We start from the raw sequence: 25,555 nt of genomic DNA on the forward strand, positions 1-25,555 counted from the left end.
AGATAGAAACATCAATGAGAGAGAATCATTGATCGGCTGCCTCCTGCACGCCCCACACTGGGGATTGAGCCTGCAACCAGGGCATGTGCCCTGAGTAGGCATCGAACATGTTGGCCAGGCAAAACTACAATCTCTTCATCCTGTGTCCTACTTCTGCTTCAAACTGCTGAGGTAAAACAACCGAAGCTTGTTCTGTCACAATAGGTGTAGTTTTATATTAAATTAAAACAAAACAACAACCAAAAACCTCGCTACAGTGTAAAAACAAACAAATAAACAAACAAAAAACAGAGCCCACTGTAATGGGAGCCCCATTGCTTCCAGCACTCTCTCCCTCTGCTGTCTCTCTACAAGCTATGCAGCCAAGACAATCCGCTGGACTTGGAAGAGGAGCCAAAGGAACAGCAGGAATACATCCTAGGCCAGCATCACCTTTCTTGACGGATGGAAGGCAGAGGCCTGCATATTCTGTTTGAGAACTCTGAAACAGGTGTGTCTTTGCCCAAAGTCACTTAACTGAGAAAAACATTGCAAAGTTGCCACAATAAAGCTTATATTGCTTGTGGCAGGAACTTTGGTAACAGCTGCAGTTAAGTGAAGGAAGAAAGATGAACTCTTAGCAGCTTCATTCAGAAATTTTCTGAATGGGAACTTCGTAGATGTGAGCCATTAACTCCAATAGTCTCCCTCAGACCTTTATGGTTCTTAAAGTGCTGTCTCCTAATGTTTTCCTTGTATACAATTACACATATTTTAAAATGAAAAGCTGGTGACCCCAAAGATCATTGCTTAACTAACTTTGTCACTTGGACATTTGGCAAGATTGACCATCTCTGTGTTTTGAATACATCAAAGTGTGAGTGGTTGTAGGGACACAACTCCACAGAAATGGGCTACATTCCTTGCTCAGACATGCAGCCCTTAAATTACTGCAATTCTTTCCACATTGAGTGTCAGTGGAATGATTTACAATTTTCCAGAGAATCCAGAAAAAGTAGCTAAGGAATTAGGCTTGCTTGGAGGATAGAGAGGTGAATAGAAAGGATCAAGAAAAATTTTAAAATAATAATCTTTTCTGCAATTGGGTCCAAATCTTTGATGAGCTGGTTGCCACCCACAAACAATTAATTGCAGAATAGCCAGTCAAGTTGAAAAATGCCTTTTTAATTTTTTAAAAATGTATTACTTTTTTGTTACAACGTATAAACTCTTTATTTCTGGAATATTTCATTTTATATTTTCAGAATGTGGTTGACCAAGGTAAGAAAAACCCAGAAAGGGAAACCGTGGATAAGGGGATCACTTTTAATAAATCTTTAAAAATGTTCTTAATTTTAGAAACAAAAGTTCATATAGTTGATTGGAACTCTCTATCCTAGCTATCTGATACTCCTGCATCATCAAGTTGTGTCACAAAGTTGAAATCACCTATCTGAACAATTTCAGAACCATGAGGATTTTTTAATATTCTTAAAAGCATGAAAAGATGGCCTGGTATTGGCAGGACTTGGATTTATTTGGCAAAACCTCTGGTTGAGGGCAGGTCCAAGCTATGGAAACTAACACTGTGTGCAAATGGGATAGCTCCAGGGGAACTACTCCATTTCCAGACACCAACGTCAGCATCCCTATATCTGGAGATAGCTCCTGGAGAAAGGCAGAAGATTTCCATGAAAGCTCTGTTGGGCCCTCCTTTGGAACTCAGAAGCTGCCCTGTATTAGAGGTAAAACTGAGTAACATGGAAGTCACAACTAATCTGCATGATAGTTCTATAATTCCTACCCTGGGTCAGAGAAATTTAGTAATTGAACTATTTAGAAGCACCTGAGGCCAAAAAAAAAAAAAAAAAAAAAAAAAGATGTAACTTGGTGCAACACCATGTATTTTATTTCTCAAAGCCTAACTATAGATTATTTTATGCTTGGACATGCTTTCGTACATAATTCCTTCTGTCCTTAGGCTAAGTATACTTTGTGCTAAGTTTAACATGGGGTGATAAGTACTATTGTCAATAATTGACTCACATTTGATCTCCATGGATTTCCTCTGTTCTATTACCAATTCTGGAATTTTGAATTATAATTTTTATGTCACAGAAATGCTATCTTCTTGCTGAAGATTTTTCTGAACTTATGTTCAGTCAAAAATTGTTTTTCACCATAATCCTATCTAATGAAAGAGTAATATGCAAATTGACTGTCACTCCAACACACAAGATGACTGCCCTGTGTGGTCAAAGATGGCTGCCACAAGATGGCCAGCAGGGGAGAGCAGTTGGGAGGAACCAGGACTGCTAGAGAGGGCAGTTGGGGGCAATCAAGCCTGCAGGGGAGGGCAGTTAGGGGTGACCAGGCTGGCAGAGGAGGGAAGTTGGGGGCAACCGGGCCTGCAGGGAAGGGCAGTTGGGGGGGACAAGGCCTGCAGGAGAGGGCAGTTATGGTTGACCAGGCTGGCAGGGGAATGCAGTTAGGGGCAATCAGGCTTGTAGGGGAGCAGTTAGGCATCAATCAGGCTGGCAGGGGAATGGTTATGGAGTGTTCAGGTTGGCAGGCAGACGCGGTTAGGGGCAATCAGGAAGGCAGGCAGGCGAGCAGTTGGGAGCCAGCAGTCCTGGATTGTGAGAGGGATGTCTGACTGCCTGTTTAGGCCCAATCCTAAACGGGCAGTTGGACATCCCTCGAGGGGTCCCAGATTGGAGAGGGTGCAGGCTGTGCTGAGGGACACCCCCCCCTTCGTGCACGAATTTCATGCACCGGGCCTCTAGTTTTTTCTATAATTTCCTAACTTAATGCTTTCTAGTTTTTGATATTGAATTTATATGTCTTATTTCCCTTTGGATTCTGAACTTCTTACATGTAGAATAGTTTTAAAAAGTTTATATCACTTGAGTACTTAGTGAAGTGTTTTTAAAGAAGAAAATAAACAACTATTCCCTGGTCTTGTGTGTGTGTGTGTGTGTGTGTGTGTGTGTGTGTGTGTGTGTATGTGTGTGTGTGTGTATGTATGTTTGTGTGTGTATGTGTGTGTGTGTGTGTGTGTATGAGAGAGAAAGAGTGAGTGAGAAAGAGAGAGAGAGAGAGAGAGAGAGAGAGAGAGAGAGAGAGAAAGAGGAAGAGAGAGAGAAAATTTTTGCATTGCAGAAATCTTGAACTTGGAGCTGTGAGGAAACTACCCGAAATGTTTGTATTTCTTTCCTATGGCACTCTTGAATCTTGCCTAAGAGCTTTCCAGTCATGACCCAAACCTACAATGTAATCTCTAGGCTCTTTGGCTGAAAGCATGAAAATGAGCATATCAAATTTAACTGTATCCCTTATCAATCCACTATAAAAACTTTTTTAAAATTTGTTTTATGATTTTATTTAGTGAGAAGTAAGGATAATCCAACTTGTTTATTTTCTATTTTGAGGGATTGAAATAGTTCATAACTGAGATAACTCGAAATATCTTAGGATGTTTAAAAATGCAGCATAAAAAATTACAGTTGACACTGTGCACACTTGAAAGACCAGTAGCAAAATAGAGGAATTAATTTATGCCAGGGAAGTCTCAGACAGATATAATCTGATCTGTCAAATATCAGAATTCAGATATGGGGCAAAATTTTCACAGGCACGTGATTTGCAGACAGATATTCTTTGGATCTATTGGGCCATTTGCTTATCTTTACCACCTCATACATTTGCATGCATATGTGTAGAGATAATGGTTCTGTCATTGTAACACTGTGAACATGCATTTTTATTTCAAAGTGTTGCTCATGGAGGCAGATAAAGTATTAGGTGTACAAATACTCTTACATTTCTTCTTGGGAAGACACTGAAAATTTATGTACTAGTCTTCATCAACTCAAGGTAGATGCTCATTTATTAAAGAATTGATGCTGATATAAAGTGACAAGTGAATTATTACTCTGTAGAGCTGCTTGCTTAAAGTGCATATGCTTTACCATAGTCACAAATTCATCATGTTTATGGAATGTTACTTAGATTATTTGCAACAAACCACCAAATGTAATGAGTTTTGTTTTCTCCCTCCAGCTTTTTAGGGTAAAATCACAGTTTTCCAATGCAAAGTATACCATGCCATACAAGGGGATGGAAAAATAGAAAAAAACATATACCTATTTATCAGAATGAATGTGGCTACATTAATCTCTCCAAAGGCACTAAATTATAACATATTTTATTTAATAGTCTATTTTTAAATCAATAGTTATAATGCAAAAGGAAATTATATTCTTCAAAACATATGGGCTTGTATTCAACACTTAACCTCACATCAGTGAAAACATGAGAGAAGTCTCGCAGTCAACTGTTCATCTGTCTGACTTGTAACAATATGTGTACCTGACTTGCTTAGCTTGCCTTTTTAAATTCTTGCTCAATTTGTTTTTCTACTTTGCTTAGCAGAGGACTGCACATGCCCTAAGGGCAGTATGCAATACTTTCTGATGAACAGAAAGAATGTTGCTGACATAGCAAAAGCTTCAGGAAGCCACAAAATTGAAAAGGGTTTTATAAAACTTGGTTATCACTACATTTTGTACAAAAGGCTCAGGTATTGATAGGAGCAGATGTAATTTTTTCCCCATTTAATATATATATTTTTACAGTCCTAGGTTGTACTTTCCATTTGTAGCTATCAGTAGTAACAAAGTGGAAAGTTATAGAGGCTAGACTGTTCAGTAGTGTTCACAATGATGACCAGCAAGATTTATTTTCTGGTTCATGCTAAGCTTCAACACAGATAGAACATGTGTAGTGTTGACAAGCTAGAGGTTTCCTGCCACTGACCGTAAAAAAGTAAAACTGGAAGTGAGAATTGGAAGAAACAGCAATGTTTTTGAAACTGAAGCAAGAGATGTACTTTATTAACTTCTTTTTTTAGGATACCATTCTCTTACAGATTTCTAGTTTCTTTTCAATGAGCTGAAAAAGGCCAGGCTGGAATGGAACCGATAATAGCAGACATTAAATTACTTTAGCAAGAATATAGGTGTTAGTGCTAAGGAAAGTTATAGTCCTGAAGCTATTTTGAGTTGTGGTGGGTGAGAAAGGAATAATGATGATGATGATAACTACCTCATTCAGAGGGCTATATAGTACATTTTGCTAAATCTTCCATGAAACTCATATATACATTTGGTTATTCTCAAGTTACCAATAAGGAAACTAAAGATTGGATAGATTAATGTTAAATTAAGTGACCAAAGTTTATACTGCTAGTATGCTATAAAGTTATGATAAATGACAGGTCATTTAATAAATCTAACTTTTTATGCATTCCTGTCTACTCAGTTTATCAAAGAGATATAAAAATTAGGTGGTTCCAAATCAAATTTAACTTGGTTAAAGCAATTATATTGAAACATATTAGTAATAATATGTATATCACTAATATGAAGAGATAATACATTGTCTCAATAAAATTGCCACACATTTTTGTACAGCAATATATCTGGTAAACTTTAACTTGAATTCAGTCATATCAAATACCAATTTGACAAATATGGTATATGCGTAAATATATCTCATCATTCATGCAATATACTCAGTTAGAATACCAATTGTTTTCCTCTTTAAGAATTTTTACTTGAGCTTGTTATTAAATTTTAAAGTCAGAATGTGTAATTCTGTTATAGATAACTAGAGGCTCAGTGTATGAAATTCATGCACTAGTAGGTTCCATAGCAGCTACTGGATGCTGGCCAGGTACTCCCTCCCTTCTCCCAGCTGGCCCTACCCCCTGGTCGAACTCCCAGACGAACTCCCAGTTGAGGGGACAATTTGCATACTATGCTTTTATTATATAGGATTCATTACCATGTATTTTTCCTAGGCACAATCATTAAAGTTTCATATTCATCTTAACTAGAACAGAAAAAACTAACAAAGTACAATAAAAACACATGTTGTAGTTAGAAATACTTTCCTGATAGCTGTTATCAGTAATTTTTAGAAACATCATTAATGATTGTTTAATCTGTGTTGCCCTAGATGTTAAATACTGATTTGTTCTTTTAGCATTTATTGAAGCTTCACTATACAGATGACATTGTGGTAGAAATGAAAGGTTAATAAGTACATGTGCTTGCCCTACTCTTTAGTGCAAGGTAAACGGAAGGTAAATGTGTCAAAACTAGATCCTAAAGTGTGACAGGTATGACTTTAGAATGTGCACAGATTACAATAGAACACAAAACAGAGAAAGAAGGGGTCTGTCCCATCTATCCTACCGGGGAGTAGATGTCCTCAGGAAATATTCCATAAAGGTGGTGATGGCAGACAGGAAGTGGGTAAAGGCGGTGAGATTCCAGACAGAGGGTACAGTGTAACATCTCTGCATTATGAACTTGTGTTTTCTCTTTTCTTGTAAATCTTTCAACTAACCAGAAAGAGTAAAAATTAATATACTTCAAAGATCTTGACAAACAAAATGAACTGACTTGTTTCAGACTTCTACTCCATAATAATTTTAAAAGGGAAGAAATAACAAAATTTCTTGAGCCTTTTGAAGGGAAAAGTTATTGTTCCATAACTGCAGTTCACAGAAGTTATCTTTATTTTTCAGGGGCAAATATCACCAGAGGATATTTTTCCATTGATTTTTAAAGAGAGGAGGGAGGGGGAAAGACAAAGAGAGAGAAGCATCTATGTGAGAGAGATTGGTTGCCTCCCGCAGTGAGCTGATGGGGGACCGGGATGGAGCCTGCATTTCAGGTACATGCCCTTGACCAAAGGAATCAAACCCAGGATCCTTCAGTCTGTGGGCTACTGCTCTATCCACTGAGCCAAACCGGCTAGGGCAGGGGCAAAAATAACATGTAAAGTCTTAGGAAACAAACTATTTTTTTCCCCCCCAAAAAATACTTTAAGATGTTCCACTAAGTCATTTTAGAGATGAATTAAGAACCAAGAATGGAGAAATTTGGTGTAAAGGACTGCAGTTCTTTCATTTACTTTTTTTTTTTTTTTGTGGTTCTCTCTTTTTTTAAAAAATTTCTTTATTGATTAAGGTATCACATATGTGTCCTTATTCCCCCATTACCCCCACCCCCCATTCATGCCCCCACCCCCCTGTTGTCTGTGTCCATTGATTAGGTCTATATGCATGCATATAAGTCCTTTGGTTGATCTCTCCCCCTTACCCCCACCGTCCTCTACCTTCCCTGAGGTTTGACGTTCTGATTGATTTTTCTCTGTCTCTGGATCTGTTTTTGTTAATCAGTTTATGTTGTTAATTATATTCCACTAATGAGTGAGATCATGTGATATTTATCTTTCTCTGCCTGGCTTATTTCACTTAGCATAATGTTCTCCATCTCCATCCATGTTGTTGCAAATGGTAAGAACTCCTTTTTTACCACAGCGTAGTATTCCATTGTGTAGATGTACTTTTACTTTTGATTCCAAATTCAAGAAACCAATAAGACTTAATCATTCTCATGTAGATTTTGATCTGAATAGTGAAGCTGGACTTTGTATTATGTACTACAAAGCTCAGGTCTCCTTTTGTACCTTCAAATTTTCTGGAATCAAGAAATCTATAACAATAAAAAGGTAATATGCTAATTAGACCAGATGTCTTCTGGATGTCATTCCGGATGTCCTTCCTGATGAAGCCAGGGCCGGTGAGAAGCCAGCCCGGGTCCCTGGTGCCTGCAGGAGGCTGGAGGAGGGAAGCAGCCTGGGTCCTGGGTGCCTGCCAGCCGCTAGAGGAAGAAAGGCCAGGTCCCCAGTGCGGGACGGAAGCCGGTGCCAGCAGCCCGGGGAAGGAAGACCTACTCTTGCACGAATTTTTGTGCATCAGGCCTCTAGTATGATAATAAAACTATATCAAATAGAATATATTATCCATTATTTATAACCACTTGAAGCATAACTGGATTTCTTCCATTCAGAAATTGCTTACAATGCTATAACCTTTATATAGTTTGTAGTTTACAAGGATAATTGTCAACAAATGTTTTTTGTTTATTCCCATTAAAAGGTAGAGCTGAGTTGGGTAATTTACTGGTCACTCCCATGTCAAAAAAACTTGAGAAAGTATTTTTTTCTGTATCGTTAAAACTCTTCCTGAATGAAAATACTCAATAGCATTTGCTATTAAATTATCTCTGGATATTTTCTTGTTTATAAGGCTGTAAATGTTCTTATATATTTACTATTCCTAAATACACAAAAGTTTCACTATGTAAAAATGCATAGAAAAAGATTAAAGACTGCAATGACATTAATATTGGTTGTATGTGTTTAATACAAGTATGGATGGCTATTATTTTTCTTGATATATTTATCTATTTCCTTCAATAGTAACATAACATATTTAAAACTACATATTTGTCAACAAGGACCTAAAATTAGACATATAATATATTTTCAAAATTATGCAAAATATGTGAAGCAAAAGCACTATCAGGGGTTTGTTATCAGGGTACAAACTGTATTCTGAGCCTGTTCCAATTCTTATTTCTCTTTTAATATTTTATAAAATTATGCTCATATATTAATTTTCTGGGAGAGAGACATAATGTTTTATTTCTAAAAAGACTTTTATAACTGAATGTACTCCAATATCTAACTGGACAACTTAGGCCATAAAATGTACATTCTAGGGTTTGGTTGATAAATAATTTCAGGTTGACTAGAGGTGATAATTCATATATAAAAAGACAAATATTCTAGGACCTGCCCTTGGTGAAATTAAACCAGTCATTTCCATAGTTAAATGTTCATATGGGAAGCTTATAAGCATCTATGGACTAGGAATACTCATAGCAATGTCATAATTAACATTTTAAAAATGAATTTTAAAGTTTTCATTTTCTTTATCCATCTTATTATCAGAAATCTTAACAATTTCTAATATATCAGTTTAATTTTTTTTTTCAATTCCCAGACTCAAGGTTAGGATTAAGCTAGTAATATTCACAGTTGTCTGACAATTTTAGTTCATAGGCCTTTTCTTTGTCTTTTCACCACTCCCCCCACACCCCAGTTGATTTCTTAAAGTAGATTGTCAAGTGGTTTTAAAACAGAAATAAATGAATTTTAAAATAGACATGCTAACCAAGATTCATCACCAGTTCCTTAAACATAATTTTTATATCAAACTTTCAATCTATTCTCTTTTTCATTCTCCCACAGTATGAATTACTTTATTGATCAGGAAGCTATGGTCTGAGTGCACAATGAAAATCTCTAAAGAAAGACTCATTTCAGAAAGAAATTAATAATTTTAACAGTGAAAACCAATTTTCCTATGTTCAATCTTATAATTTATTTTCCATTATTTCCCACGTATACTCCAAACATCACTGATTTATGGCACTGTGCAGATAATCAATTAAAATGAGAGAATTACACAAAATGTGTTTTTCTAAGGCTAACTTCCAGCTCGCTTATACTAAAATAGCTATATTTCTATTGCAAAAGCTAAAGATGTTATTGGAAAATTATACAGTTTTGCAAATATATTCAGTGGTTAAAATTAATAGAATAATATTTCCATATGTTGTTTCAGGAATTATACAATTTGTTGAGGAAAACAAAGTATTAATATAAACTATGAAAAAGCACAAATGAATTCTAAGTGTTAGGGGAACTTATTACATGGTAAGCACTGTGCTACAGGGCTTTTTACATGCATGATCTATTTTAATCCTCTCAGAATTCCAACAAGTAGTTACTATGATATTTATTTATTTTTAATTAAGGAAAAAATGAGGCTTTCAGGAACATTTAACAATCTTGTCCAAGGTCTTATAGTATTGAGATTCCAACCAAAGATCTACCCAACTCTGCAAACTGTTCTGTTAAACATTATACTATTTTGTCTCTTTTCATATAGTAAAACAAATTAATAACCAACTAAAGTCTACTATGTAGCCTTCTTTTATATATACACATGTGAAATATACATATATATATATGAAAAATTATATTTAGTATGGGCCTGCCCAACTGTCCCATACTAGTAAATGCACAGTGATAAATTAGGAGGAATACTGCTTATATTACCATAGGTATATTCTCCCATTATGTTGTCATATTTATGTCACCCACCAGTCCTGAAAACTCATATTTTTGCAAGTATAAAAATAAAAATGAATGCTGTAATACACAAAGGCATGTTCAAGTTCTATTCATAAGGAGTGAGGAAGGAAAGAGAAACTGTATTACTTTAGCTTTTAATTATACACAAGTAAGGTAAGAATATGAAAAAATAGAAGCAGTAAATGTATCCATACACCCCATCCCTAAAATCCTGCTAGAGGTAACTAGTTTCCCCTATAATTTAATTTTCCAGGGCCTATTCTACACACACACACACACACACACACACACACACACACACACCTGCTTAAAATCAACATTGACTTCACTGCATTATATGCATGGGGAAAGGCTAGAAGGGGTTAATGGAGGGGGGGAAGGGAACATCTGTAATATTTTTAACAAGAAAGATAAATTAAGTATATATATATAATCTTTTTGTGTCAGTACAAATAGAGTACTTTGTTCTTTTAAATAGCTGAATTCTTTTGCCCTAGCCAGTTTGGTTCAGTAGATAGAGCATTGGCCTGAGGACTAAAGGGTCCAGGGTGGGATTCTGGTCAAGGGCACGTACCTTGGTTGCAGGCTCTTCCCCAGTATGGGCCCTGGTAGGGCGCATGCAGGAGGAAACCAATTGATGTGTCTCTCTCACCTCTCTCTGTCTCTCTCTGTCTCTCTCTGTCTCTCTCTCTCTCTCTCTCTCTCTCTCTCTCTCTCTCTCTCTCTCTCTTCCTCTCCTTCCCTCCCTCCATCCCCCTCACTTCCACACCTTCTAAAATTCAATGGGAAAATATCCTTGGGTGAGGATTAAAAAAATAAATAAATTCCTGAATTCTCTAGCTGAAACACTTATTTATTTGACCCTCTTCTTATACATATATATTGTAGGTTGTTTTCAAATATTCTCTATTGCAAAAAAAAACCACTGTGAAAATTCTTACAATATACCTTTGTGCATAATTTTTGGATGTAATCCCATAAATGAATTTTCTGGGTCAAAGAGTAGGCACATTTATGATAGCTACTGCCAACTCCCTACATCCTTAATATATCTCTGTGTATTAAATGTAACACTATTAGCACTGGTTCTGTGTTTATTGTCAGAATTTCAATCAGATCTTCCAGCCTCTCAATAAATGTAAACAGATCTGAGAGATTACTGTTGACAGTTTAGTAGAATAAGCTTTCTTAGTGCTTCTAACTTGTGTGTTTATAATTCCTCCAGAGCCAGAGTCATTGCGAAAAGGGGTCCTTTCTAATTAAAGTAGCAATAGCAATGCATTTTATATAGCACCCCTTACTAAATAGGAGCTAATCTCAATAGAAATGTGCACGTTTCAGTTTGCATTGGATTTGGTTTCTAAAATTATTAGCCAATTCTTGGTATATTTTCAATAAATATGTCCACATTCTTAAAAGAAAAATAGTAATAAGACAAAGCTATAATGAACCATTATTAGGAAACATTCAGGAAACAGAAGATTTTTAACTTTGACACTACATCTCATCTTCTAAACAAACTAAATATAGTAGATAACGAGGTGAAAGGGGCTGCAAGGGAACCCATGGATATTTTTCTGATGGGTATTTTAAACTAAGCATTAGAGGAAGACTTTCCCTGTCTTCCATGTATCCTCAAAAACAATGGCCAGTTGCCCTAGCTGGTTTTGCTCAGTGGATAGAGCATCGACCTGAGGACTCAAGGGTTCGATTCCAGTCAAGGGCACATACCAGGGTTGTGGGCTCGATCCCCAGTGGGGTTATGCAGGAGGCAGCCAATCAATGATTCTTTTTCATTATTGATGTTTCTATCACTCTCTCCCTCTCCCTTCCTCTCTGAAATCAATAAAAATATATTAAAAAAACAAACAATGGCCAGTGACTAGGTTGAAATAGCTTATCAAGTATTATTGAATGACTAGAGGCCCGTTGCACAATATTCGTGCAAGAATAGGCCTTCCTTCCCCTGGCTTCTCTCCCGGCTGCCTGGGGCCTGCAAATCCCCGCTCCCGGCCACCCGGGAGCCGGCAAGTCCCCACTCCCAGCCAGAGCACCGCTCCTGTAGCTCCCTCTGCCCCAGCCCCACACCAATGCATAGCAGGTGTTCCACCCTGCCCAGCCGCTCCTCACCTGCATATGCAAATTAACCCACTATCTTTGTTGGGCTAATTTGCATACTCACTCCTGATTGGCTGTGGGTGTGTTGGAGGTACAGTCAATTTACATGTTTGTCTATTATTAGGTAAGATAATTAATTTTTTGTATTTTTCAATAATTTTCTTTTTTATCAATTTTTATTTTGAAATTTATTATTTCAAAATTACTGGTTTCTCGTGTGTTTCATTGCCTAATACAACATTTAATTATGTAGATAAAATGTCATAGTATAAAATATATTTCTTGTGCAGAATTTTGCAACTTACATCATTTTCATAAAATTTATGTGATAAAAACATTAACTGAGAATATAGAATATTACAAACTGCACATTTTAACTACTTTCTATCCAGTTAAGAATTTTTGCCTGGTAGTAAAACATTATGGTTAATAGAATCCATTTCTACTAATAGTGAAAATTTTGGAATTTATGGGAATACATTTAACACTGAAACTATGTTAAACATAATATGTCATGGTTTGTAAAAATGTTCAGAATCACTATAGCTTTTGCCATAATTTTTCAGAGATTTGACTTATTCTAAAATTCACTTTAGTTTGCTAAGCTCATCTTTACTAATAAAATAATAGTTTAGACTATAGTGTTCATTTTTGCAGGACTATGGTAATATTGTATAGGTACAGTAATAATTCAGCAATATAAAATATATATTATTGTCAATGACTTATGATCAATAGGTTTGATTTTTTACATTCTCTATTGATCCAAGGTATTTAATTTTTCATCCTTTGAAAGTTAAGGATATCTTAGTCCAGAAAATATCAAACATATGCTGTTAAAACTCTTTCATCCACTGCTGTCTCTAAAGAATATCTTGCTTCTTTCAGATCCCTCTGCCACACTTAGAGTCTCTTAATGGAGAGTCTTTTAAATTATAATTAAATAACAGCATACACTTTGCTTGATAAGTACCTCTGTTTAGCAGAGCATAATTAGAAAGGGAACCTGTAAACCCAACCAGTTAGCCAAATCACTAAGTTTTGCTTCTTGCATCTATCTGAGAGGTGATAACAGTAAAGATGGAAAGCAGAAGGGAGTTTCTTTAGCAGAATCTCATTGCAAGTCAGTCACAAAGTTACAGATAGTATTTTCTACAAAATATAAATTCATTAGTTTCCACAACAAACTTGTGAAGCACATGTTCAGTGTGCTCCACCGTTCTGCTGGAGGTTGGAGACAGATGCATAACCAAGAAAATATTTTTTTTTCTGTCCTACTATAGCCTACCATCTATAGTAACCAATTTTCAGATCCCACTATCTCTACTGGGATGTACAGACACCTGTAATTTGACACGTTCTAAATCAGACTCACTTTCTGCTCCTCTCCTCAACTCTGCCCACATGTGTTCTTGGGTCTCTTTTCCTATTTTGGCTAATAATAACCCTATGCCCTGTGCTGCTGCTAGAAGTCACCAGAAATTCAGCTTCATTCCTACCTCTTCCTGTGTTCCCCTGACGTATGACACATACCACCCCGCATGTAGAATATAATTTAGTTCTATAAATTATATATCAAACAGATCTGTGATATTTTTCTCCTAATCTTTTTTGCTAATATTTTTTTCTGACTGCCCTGCCTTTCTAGAATTTAAGCCCTTGAGAACAAGAACTTTATCTGTTTTGTTCACTGCAGTATCCAAATCCTCAACAAGTGTTTGTTAAATGAACAAATTGATTACTTTTTCCAAAATAACAACAACTAGTTTTTAGAGAGTAGTTATTTTTCAGGCACAAGGGTATGCACATTATAAAAAATTGTATTTAGTGTTGGAAATTACTCTAGAATTGATTGGTATGATAAGGTGTTTAAACTCAGTAGCCCATGTTCATAGCATAGGGTTTTACTTATTTGTCCTGCCATAAACCACTTATTGCTGAAGTTCATCTTGCATATTGTTATTAGCTCCATGTTAGGCATATTACATCTTGGATACAACCTATATTTCCAGTCAGGTATTTCATTTGAAAGATCAATATTATAGCTTTGAGGGACTACTCACTTCCTAAGTTAAGTCATTCCCTTCATCACATGTATCTTTGTTGCTGTTGATTTCTATGCCTGAAATTACTTATTCTTTGACTGTTTAATTAGCTCTTATTCATCATTAAAGCTCAACTCCAAATCTCATTCTACATATGCTTTATTAAAATAATGTAGAAGATACATACATCTTAATTAGCATTTTCTATTTACTGGATGTATGTTTGTTTGTTTGTTTGTTATGTTGTTGTTGTTAATCCTTACCCAGGGATATTTTTTCCATTGATTTTTAAAGGGAGTGGAAAGGAGGGGGAGAGACAGAGAGAGAAACATGGATGTGAGAGAGACATATTGATTGGTTGCCTCCTGCATATGCCCCTTCAGTCTACAGGCTGATGCTCTAACTACTGAGTAAACTGGCTAGGGCATATATGCATGATTTTAAGCAGTCTTAATCCTCAGGTTCTTAATTTAGTTTAATTTCATTTATTTATTTATTTATTTACTTTGTTCAAGTATAGTCAGCATACAATATTATATTAGTTTCAGATATGCAACATAGTTCAGGTTCTCATTTTAAAGTTGGCACATCAGTACCTGACTTGCAGAATTATTTATTTGATTTAATGAGATAACAAAGCAACTAGAACTTGGTACACATTCAAAAAGTCTATCAGGCTTCCAGTCAAGATGAAGGCATAGGTAAAACTGGTACCTGCATCCTCCCACAATCACATCAAAATTACAAAGAAACTACAGAACAAACATCATTCAGAACTGCCTGAAATCCAGCTGAGGAAGACTCCTAAAAGTAAGGCTATAAAGAAGAAGCCATGTTGAGACTTTTAGGAGGGACAAGTAGCAGTTAGCTTGGGGAAATTTTTTTTTTGTGTGCCTACAATCCTATTAAAAAGAACACTTTGGATATCTGAGTTTATTTTTTCTTATGTTAGAAATATTTTTCATAACACCACTTGTAAAGGAGCGATGGAAAGAGATGACAATAAGTTTAAGTCATGTGCCCTTTTATAGGAAAAAACAAAGGCTACGAGATAGAATTAGTTTGCCCGTATTCAAATAGCTATTAAGTTACAGAATAAAAATTCATAATTAGTTTTGTCCATTTAAAATCCCATGCTAACTGGTGAAAAACTTGCTTGTGAGCAGTTTACTTGCATGCTATGGTCTCACTCTTTGTCCACACTAGAAATTCAGATGTTGAAAATCTAACACCCAAAGTGGTGATGGTGTTAAGAGGTGGGACTTTGAGAGCTGATTAGGTCATGAGAGCAGAGCCTTCCTGAATGGGATAGAGCCCCTGGAAGAGAGGTTTCAGACAGCTCACGAGTCCTTTCTGCCATGTAAGGGTATGACCAGAAGTTTGCAACCACATAAGGATCCTTACCTGCTCATGTTGGCACTTGTCTGTTGTTTATAAGCTACTCAGCCTGTGGTATTTTGTTAGCTGCCCAGACACGCTAAGACATTGTGTCTACACATTGATATCTGAGTTGAAATTGGTATGATTGTGGAATAAAAGGATGATAGTCTACACTGCAGATTTTCACTTGGCTATGCATGTAAGAGATGAAGCCTATAACAGGTCATAATATTAGTGAGTGTGACTATCTGTATACTAGTAGATGGCACTGTGTGGGATAAAGCTCATGAAACACGAACAAACACTTGTTGAGAAATCGACCATGCACAAAGCATTGCATTGTTTCTTTTTAAAAGAATGCTGAAGAGGCAAGACTAAAAATTAATTAGATGCAAATAGTATTTATCCATTGTTTTCTAATAGAATTTCACTTACATTGTTATCTGGAGGAATTGTTTATCATTTACTCAGCAGTTCAAAGCACATTTCATTTTTCATTAAATTATGAAATAAACCACCTGAAAGTCAAACAGATAATCATATAATATTCAAGCTACAAAGAAATGTGAAGATCATTAGTGCAACCACAACTTTATGGGGGTGGGGAGAAATCAATGTTAGAGAGTCCAACAGACAGGTTTAACTTGTTATTGAAAGGACAAAGCCAAGCCTGAGGTTTCTGACAATCAATATAATACATTTGAAAGGATTCAATATTGTCTTTAGAGTCTAAAATCATAGTGTGTCATGTAGCCATTTAATTCAATGTTTACCAACTAAAGCATAAAACATGTATAATCAAAAATGAGAGAAATAGAACTTTTATGCCAAGCTTAAGACTGATATTCTATCTAAAATGGGATTCACCGATAGTGGTTTTCCCCACATATTAAATGAGTGTGCTTTTTCTACTGAGTGCCAAATGTAATCTAATTGGATTTAGGCACTATGTGTGAAATGCATGCACCTTAAGCACTAGAATCATGTTGTTTGGTGAATAAGATGTTCACACATAGGAATGGATAATATCTGAGGGAAGAACACACATCTCCCATTCCATTCTCAGGTTCACACTGGGTATATAAGTTAAATGGAGGAGGGGGGGAGCTTGCAAATTTATATAAATTGTTATTTTTGTTTCTCTCCCGTTCTCTTTTTCTCTGCATTTTTTTTTTGTCTGTGTGACCTTTTACAGTTTTATTCATTTGAATTAAGTTTGCTTAAGATGTTCCTACACTTTAACTATGATAGGACAAGTTTGCATAATTTTAAGGAGAAAAAAAGATTAAATTATAAATATATAAATATTAATACATGCCCTGGCTGGTTTGGCTCAGTGGATAGAGCATTATCCTGTGGACTGAGAGGTACCGATTTGATTCCGGTCAGGGGCATGTACCTTGGTTGCGGGCACATCCCCACTGGGGGGCGTGCAGGAGGCAGCTGATCGATGTTTCTCTCTCATTGATGTTTCTAGCTCTCTATTCCTCTCCCTTCCTCTCTGTAAAATATCAATAAAATATATTTTAAAAAATATTAATACATCAATATCAAAATATATGAACATTAATAAGACAATATGTCAACTGAAACAAGGTCTGAAAAGTGGGAAATTTATGACAACATCTGCAATGTTCAAATAATATCTGTTTCACAACAATAGCCACCTAAGGGAGAATCTAGATTCTAACAAGATTGGCTTGCTCTGTGCAATGTATAAAAAAAGAATTTCAGATAAATATCTAAAATTCTTTTGAAATTAGAGTGCATAGTACTAATGGGCTTTCATTCTCATATTGCAATCATTGGCTGAACCTAGTTCTATGTAGAAGGGGAAGCTGCTCTTGTTTCCTACAATCTTCCCACCATCCAATTTCTTTATATTTTACTACTGAACTGCATCACTCATCTGTATTACCTATGTGTTTCTAGACACATAGTTGAGTATGTAACTTCTGGTCCAGGAAGGGCAATTTGGGTATTTTTGCCCTTAATGGTGTGGTTATCCTTGAAGTGGAAAGAGATGCAGTGTACATATTTAAAGAATTTTCCATCCTGTTAGAAAGGAAAAAACAAAGCAAACTCATCATTACATGTGATTCTCTTAGCTAGGTATAATTAGATCTTTGCTCATCTGACCTCCTATGCATATTTTGATAATAAAAGAAAAACATCCTGATTTCTATATTCATTTTCTAAAAAATAAATTGCTTAAATTATATATTTTGACTTTTTTCTGGTCTCTGTTAAAGTGAATATTCAATGGCAGTTTCATAGTTTGCTTAATATTACTTGGCTACAGTGAGAGATTTGCTAATTATACACATACACATATTTTCATCTTGAATACTATTTGTAGTTCTTACTATAAATTAAGCAATTAGCAAAGTCATTACCCATGTCAATGTATTTTATTTAACATGAGCACATCTCTCATAACCTGACTATATCTGAGGCCCAGGTTATACCTGAGCATATACATGTAGGGACAAAACTAATAAATTTTAGATGACACCATTACTTCTAAATTTATTCTTACAGATTTTTACAGTGTATACAATGAAGTTAAATCAATGGAAAATGATGCAAAGAATTCGTTTAAATTTGTATTTTTGTTGGAAATCTAGGATTCTATGGTTAACTGACATAAAATGTTCAAAATTCTTCATCCTTTATTTATATATCCCTTTTGAACGTGCCAATACCACTTTGTTGTATCTCCTAACAAGAGGAGAAATCTGTTTCCCATGATTGAATGTAAATTAACTTTTCAATATATTTGGCCAAAAGAATGCTATAGAATGAATAGTGTGCATTTCTAAGCCTAGAACTCAAGAGGCCTTTCATGCTTCACCTGCCCTCCTGAATCCTCACTGCCATGGAAAGAGGCCAGGCCAGCTTGCTGTAGGCACAGAGGCCAGGGGGAGAAAGGCCCCATCATCTCAGCCAAGGCCAACCTAGAGCAGCCAACTTCCAGACAACCCAGTAACTGACTGCAAATACTGGCATAAGCCAAGTGAGCTTAGTCAACCTAAATTCAGATTGGTGGAATTGCCCAGGGGACCTGTAGACTCATAGGGAAAAAAGATTCTTCTTTTAAACCACTAAGTCACCAGTTTTCAAAGTGTGTCTGGGGTCACCTTTATCTGAAGAACTGCAATATCAAAACTACTCTCATAATTATATTGACATTATTTTGTCTTTTACTTTCATTCTGTCAAGGGTGTGCAGTGGAGTTTTCCAAAGGCTACATAATGTTTGATATTAAAATGGTGAATACAGAAATGTACATGAGAATCCAGCAGTCTTCCTATTGAGCCATACATGAAAGAGATTTGGAAAAATGTAAAATGATGCTACCCTTTTCACTAAATTTTGCTTGTTTAGAAAATCCAGTTATTTTTATTATAAAAATATTATAAGTAATTATTTTCTGTTAATGTCAAAGGAAATAATAAATCATTTAAAATTTATATTTTAGTTTCTAATACAGTAAATATCAATACAAAACTCACATAATGAAAACCTCTTTGGAGTCCTCAATAATTTTTAAGAAAGTAAAGGATAACAAAAAGTCTGAGAACCACTACACTTTTTTATTTTATTTCTGCAGCATTTCTTCATTATGAGAATAGCAGTGGTTCAAGTAAAAGCCACTATACTTTGTGCTACATGTCACAGTTCCTCTAATACATACTATGAAATATAAAGACTTAAAATTTATAGACAGTGTATATACTTTCCTTTCATGAGTAATATTGAGTCATTCTCTGCCTTATTATTTTATACTTAAAAAATAAGACATTCTTTTTCTAAAACATGCAGAAATTTAGATTATTTATCAATATTGATTTATCTAATTTGTAAGCAAATATTTACTTGCCAATTTTATACAAGCAATAATTTTCATGTAACATAGAAACATAGAAGCTTATTATTTTAAATAAAAAAATCCATTCAAGGTTTTGCCAAATTTTGTTTGAGATTAAAGGTTGAAGAATCCCACTGTAATTGAGATAATGATGCTTTGGGGAAGTTAGTTGCTCACAAATCTTATTATATTAAGATCAAAACTAAGACATTTTGAACTTAAAATGTCCTTCTACTTTAATTCTATGAGGTAAAAAGTGAAAGAATGACAACTCAGTACCTAAAGAGTCCATATTTATAAAAAATAGCAGACAGGTAATATGGAATCACATGTCTATTGTGATAAAAGGGTTATGAAGAGTTAAGTTTTTCTGTGGGCTAACATTGCATACTACAATGCACAATTGCCCACTAAAATATCTCCACAAAGTTGACCAGTTCAACTACATTTAAATAAAATAGTTTCCTGTGGTTAGTACTTTGGTATTAACTCTTTGGCTTAACACTAGATAGCTGCAGGAATAGAAATGCAAGAACACGATATAATTAAAGAACTCTACCTGTCAATGCATTAAAAGAAATGAATCACATACACTATAATATTTGGAAAAACAGAAATAACTGTGAACTCTAATTGCTACTAAACACTACTGAAAAATAAAAATTAAAAAAATAAAACAGCTTGTGAAAATAAACTCAGTACTGATGGGTTGAAATTTCAGTTTGAAAATCCCCTTCTCCCTCATTCAAAACACAGCCTTTTTATATATTAAACTAGAGGCCCGATGCACAAAATTTGTGCACTGTGGGGGGTGTCCCTCAGCCCAGCCTGCACCCTCTCACAGTCTGAGACCTGTTGGGGGATGTCTGACTGCTGGCTTAGGCCCGCTTCATGTGGGCCTAAGCCTGTAGTCAGATATCCCTCTTGCAGTCCGAGACCTCTCGATCCTTACTACCCTCCTGCTCGCTGCTCCTTAGCGCTGCTGCAGAGGTGGGAGAGACTCCAGCCACTGTCATTGCACTGGCCAGCCATGAGCCCGGCTTCTGGCTGAGTGGCACTTCCCCTGCGGTGTTGGAGACCAGGTGTAAGCTGACACGGTCCTTGCACCCTAAGGGACTAGCAAGGCTCAGCCCCTACCCACACAGTTTTCCCAGGCTTGTTTGGATGGCGGTTATCAGTAGAATGAGAGCAACCTTTGTAGAATGAGAACAGCCTTTCATGGCTTACCAAGAAGTCTGTAACTATTTTACTGAGATTTGCTGTACCGAGAATTTGTCCTTCTACTCTGTCTCTCCATTAGAGATTAAAAGGAACAAAGAATACATACCTCTTGACAGACCTCCTATTCAGTGTTTTGTATATAAAAAGCATTACGCAGTTAATAAAGTTGCTGCAGTCCGTTGATGACTCGTAGTCCTCCCTATCCCGCTTTCTTGTCTTTCTCTCTTTTCTTAATTCCCACCTCCCTACCTCAGCCCTGTTCAACCATCAGGCTGGCCCTGACACTGCGGGAGTGCACTGACCACCAGAGGGCAGCTCCTGCATTGAGCATCTGCCCCCTGGTGGTCAGTGCACATCATAGTGACCAGTCGTTCTGGTCGTTCTGCCATAGCAGTCGCTTAGGCTTTTATTATACAGATGTTTTCATCATGGCATTTTCACATTATTTTTTTTAAAACAAAACAAGAATATAGCATGTAATGTATTTTAAGGAAAAATATATTAAAACAAAACAGAGCAATGAATAATATAAATACTAATTTATACAAATAAATCTTGCTGATTTAAACTAACGTGAAAATTCCATACTCCAAAGGTAGTAACCAGATATTTTTAACATATTTATGCCAGAAAATGTCAACAACAGGTGCCTTATATACACATATTCCACATGAGTAAAGGGATGACTATGCACATCTCTTATCCAATTCTATCTTCCTTTTCCAACTATCACATGGATAACTTCACTAGTGAGCTTGAATGGGCATTTTATGAATGTCCTATTTAGTTAAACAATAACCATTAATGATAATTGTAAGAATCCCAAATGCTATAAAATTAACATTGTGTGATTATAAACTCTAAAAGATTAGAATGGGAACAAAATTATGCTTTTTGTTTTATTCAAAAGCAGAATCAAACAAAATTATATTCATTTTCTCTGTTGACAGGGCTTAATAATTTAATAAGATTAATGAGATAAAGTTTTTGTTTTAGGGACAAGAAAGATATAACAGAAGCTCATCAGAGTTATGTAAGGAAAAGGTTGGAAACTCACAGATGTAGGAAATTAGTTTGAATTAAAGTTTAAGCAGAGGTTACTTATTTATGTTGAGTTAAAGAGAAAAATATCCCTGTTTACATTGTCTTCATAATGTAAATGACTATTACTATCTTTATAGAGCTACAAACAATTGATTTTCTGCTTCAAACCAGTATATTGTATCTATATACTCAGAATTAATTTTCGGATGAAGGATAAAAACAATTAAGTTAAAATAAAATTATGGCCCTGGCCAGTGTGGCTCAGTTGTTTGGGCATAGTCCTGCCACCAAGAGGTTGCTTGGTCTATTCCTGGTCAGTGCACATGCCTGGGTTTTGGGTTCAATCCCCACTAGGGGGCCTGCAAGAGGCAGCTGATCAATGTTATACTCTCACATCAATGTTTCTCTCTCCTCCCTTCCTCTCTCTCTTTAAAAAATTACTAGTAATAAACTATTAAAACATTTTTAAAATAAATAAACAAAATTATGTATATACACACATGACATAAAAAAACAACAACTCTGCAAAGCCTAAGATCAAAGTAAAAAATGGGAACCTAAGAGGTAAGGAATCACCAAAGTCAGCTTTCAGCACGAAGATTTCTAGTGATCCTTGGAAGCCTTGAGCTTTCCTATTGACTGGCTGCTTCATGAGGAACAGAGTAAAAAGTATAATAGAACACCACTCTCATAAAGTGAGAAATAAAGTCCATAGGGACAAGGGGTTTAAAAATATATACATAATCTTTCATTCACTATTTTAACTTTTGTTAAACTTTACTTTCATTGTTGACACTATTACAGATGTTCCCATTTTCCCCTCCTTTGCTCGTCTCCATCCAGCCCTCACCCCCTTCCCTCTGGCCATCACCTAACTGTTGTCTATGTGTATATGGTTAAAAAGTTGTTTTATATGCCAGAAAATACGGTATATTAGACTATATTGATGGGATTAGATATAATGGATTAGATATATTGGACTACCATATTTTCCGGCATATAAAACGACTTTTTAACCCAGGGAAATCTTATACGCCCAGTTGTCTTATACGCCAGAAAATACGGTATATATAGTCTTGTTCTTAATGCTTGCTGAAGGAAAAAAAGATCATAAAACAACTTGGTCCTCATCACAGATCTGAAACCTAAATTGATGCTGTTTGTTTTGTCAAAAAATATAACCAATAACATTCCAGATATGTGATGTCATAGTCAAAAACAAAAACACACAAGGAAAATGATTTAATGAGTGAAAATAAGGAGAAACAATAAAGAGTACAATCATAACCACGAGATGAAAATAGAGGTTGAGATTGAATATAAGAACAACAAAGAAGAGATTATTAAATTTATAAAATACTTAAATGGAATTTCTTAATATAAAAATTAAAATAATAAAAAGAGATTTATTTAAAGTAAGTCACAAATGCAAATCAAATCAGTCAACTGGTTGTAGATTCAAAGAATGAGGCTTTAAGAAACTATGAATTGGCCCTACCAGGTTTGGCTCAGTGAATAGAGCATTGACCTGAGGACTGAAGGTGCTCAGGTTCAATTCCGGTCAGGGGTACATACCCCTTGCCTCACCAGGGTAGAGCCTGCAACAGGGGTATGTACCCCTGACCGGAATTGAACCCGAGTACATACCCCTGTTGCAGGAGGCAATCATTTGATGTCTCTCTCTCACTGTCTCTCCCCTGCCCTTCCACACTCTCTAAAAATTAATGGGAAAATAGCCTCTGGTGAGGATTAACAACAACAAAAAGAAACTATGAAATTACTTGGAAAAAAAGAAAAAGAAACATAACAGAGAAAAACGTAGGAAGTCACATTAAAGGAGATGAATGATGAATAAGAAATTCCAGAATTGCTGAAATACATCTGTCTTCAGATTCAGAAAGATCAACAAAGTAAAGTAGGATACACAAAGACAATATGGAGACACATGGTAAGCAGCTTCAGAACACTGAGGGTCAAGATTTTCAAAGCAGCCAAAGAGAAATAACAAATTACAGCACAGTTATAGCCACTAGACAGACAATTGGTTTTTCCTTAATAAATGAAATCCGGAAAACAATAGGATAAAATTTTTAATGATGTCAGAAAAATAACTGATATCTAGACTCACAGTCCAGGGAAATACTTTTTAAGAATAAGAGCAAAATAAAAATACTTTCAGAAAAGAAAAACTAAGAAGTCTTCACTAAAGGAAAGTCTAGAGAATATATATTAACCCTTTGCACTTATTCTACTCGGGATTTAATTTTTTAAATACCCTAGATTTTACAAAGCACGGCAGTAAAATAAAAAACTGGAGTTTCTTTTCATACAAACTTATTTATTTGGATTTTTTTATATTTCAAATTATTTATACAAAGAGTAATTTGCACTCGACATCCGAGTGCAAAAGGCTAAGCATGTAGGTAAGGTGGACGTTCTGATAGGAAGGAATGGCAAAACATTTGTAAATATGTGAGTAAATGAAATATAATAGCCTATATAATAAAGAGGTAATATGCAAATTGACCATTACTTCAACACACAAGATGGCTGCCCCCAAGTGGTCAAAGATGGCTGCCCCCAATGTGGACACAAGATGGCTGCCACAAGATGGCCAGCAGGGGAGGGCAGTTAGGGGCAATTGGGCCAGCAGGGGAGCAGTTAGGCATAGATCAGGCTGGCAAGGGAGTGGTTAGGAGGTGGTCAGGCTGGCAGGCAGATGTGGTTAGAGGGAATCAGGCAGGCAGGCAGGTGAGCAGTTGGGAGCCAGCAGTCCTGGATTGTGAGAGGGATATCCATTCCTTGAGGGGTCCCAGATTGGAGAGGGTGCAGGCTGGGCTGAGAGACACACACCCCTGCCCCCATGCATGAATTTCGTGCACCAGGCCTCTAGTTAATTTATAATACAATAGTAACAATTTCTAAATCTTAGAATAATAGAACAACTACACCCACAACTCAAAAGTCTGGATGGCTTATGAGAATTTAAAAAATCTAATATACTTATATTTTAGGAGAAAATTAAAGATAACATGCCTGTGTGTGTGTGTGTGTGTGCATGTGTACATTTATTCTGGGAGATATTTTAATTGTATTAGTTGTATTGGTATATTTTATTTTTGTTCTATGACTTGTTATATCTTCTAGCATCAGTACATTTCCAAGTTTTAATAAAAATATCAAGTTACATGCCTCGATAAACTCAGAAATTTGCAATAAACATCCTCTAGAGTTTACTGTGAAAGGAGTACTGTTGAACAAATAGAACTTGGGTCTGTAAAACTAATGAGCAAATGTCCTCAATTTAGGCATGCACAGCTATCCTGAGATTATTTGACTTATGGAATATATTTGATAATACATAAAAATAATTAGAGCCCCTCAGGATTCTACTGTGAATGACATCTAATATCACCTTAAGAAAGAAGCTATCATAATCTGTCTTGTACAGAAAATGTTGATACACTGAAAAAAGAAAATCTAATGTTACTAATCAATTCTCTGCTCTATTATTGATAAAAGTGAAATAAAAAGTATTCTAAATAATTTGTATTTTAATGCAATAGCATTGTGCTGATATTTATTAGAGTTTTCTAAGTCAACCAAAAAATATAGAATAAATATTTTAATATACTTATTTTATATAGTTATATCACAGAATATACCTTTATATTAAGTTAAATTATTCTTAAAAATAGTCTATAAAAATAGTCTAACTGAATTTTGAGGTATATGTTATGTAGTATAAATATATATTTATTATTTATCTTTCAACATTGCCATTTATTTGTGCTAGTAAATAAATTTGCTGAATTTT

General features: G+C 35.5%; 1 protein-coding gene across 2 annotated transcripts in view; it reads right to left on the reverse strand.

The window, feature by feature from the left end:
- The window catches only part of MGAT4C (MGAT4 family member C), a gene marked incomplete at its 3' end in the record, with an annotated part of 434,464 nt that overhangs the window by 36,814 nt on the left and 372,095 nt on the right, over positions 1–25,555 (reverse strand). The window contains exon 2 of one of the 2 annotated variants that reach the window (XM_079775963.1): positions 25,154–25,203. Of the gene's footprint in view, positions 1–25,153; positions 25,204–25,555 lie in introns of those variants that run through there. The other variant, XM_079775964.1, reaches the window with a different exon arrangement.

The sequence above is a fragment of the Cnephaeus nilssonii genome (assembly GCF_951640355.1).
Source record: "Cnephaeus nilssonii genome assembly, chromosome: 6".
Taxonomy (NCBI): Eukaryota; Metazoa; Chordata; class Mammalia; order Chiroptera; family Vespertilionidae; genus Cnephaeus; species Cnephaeus nilssonii.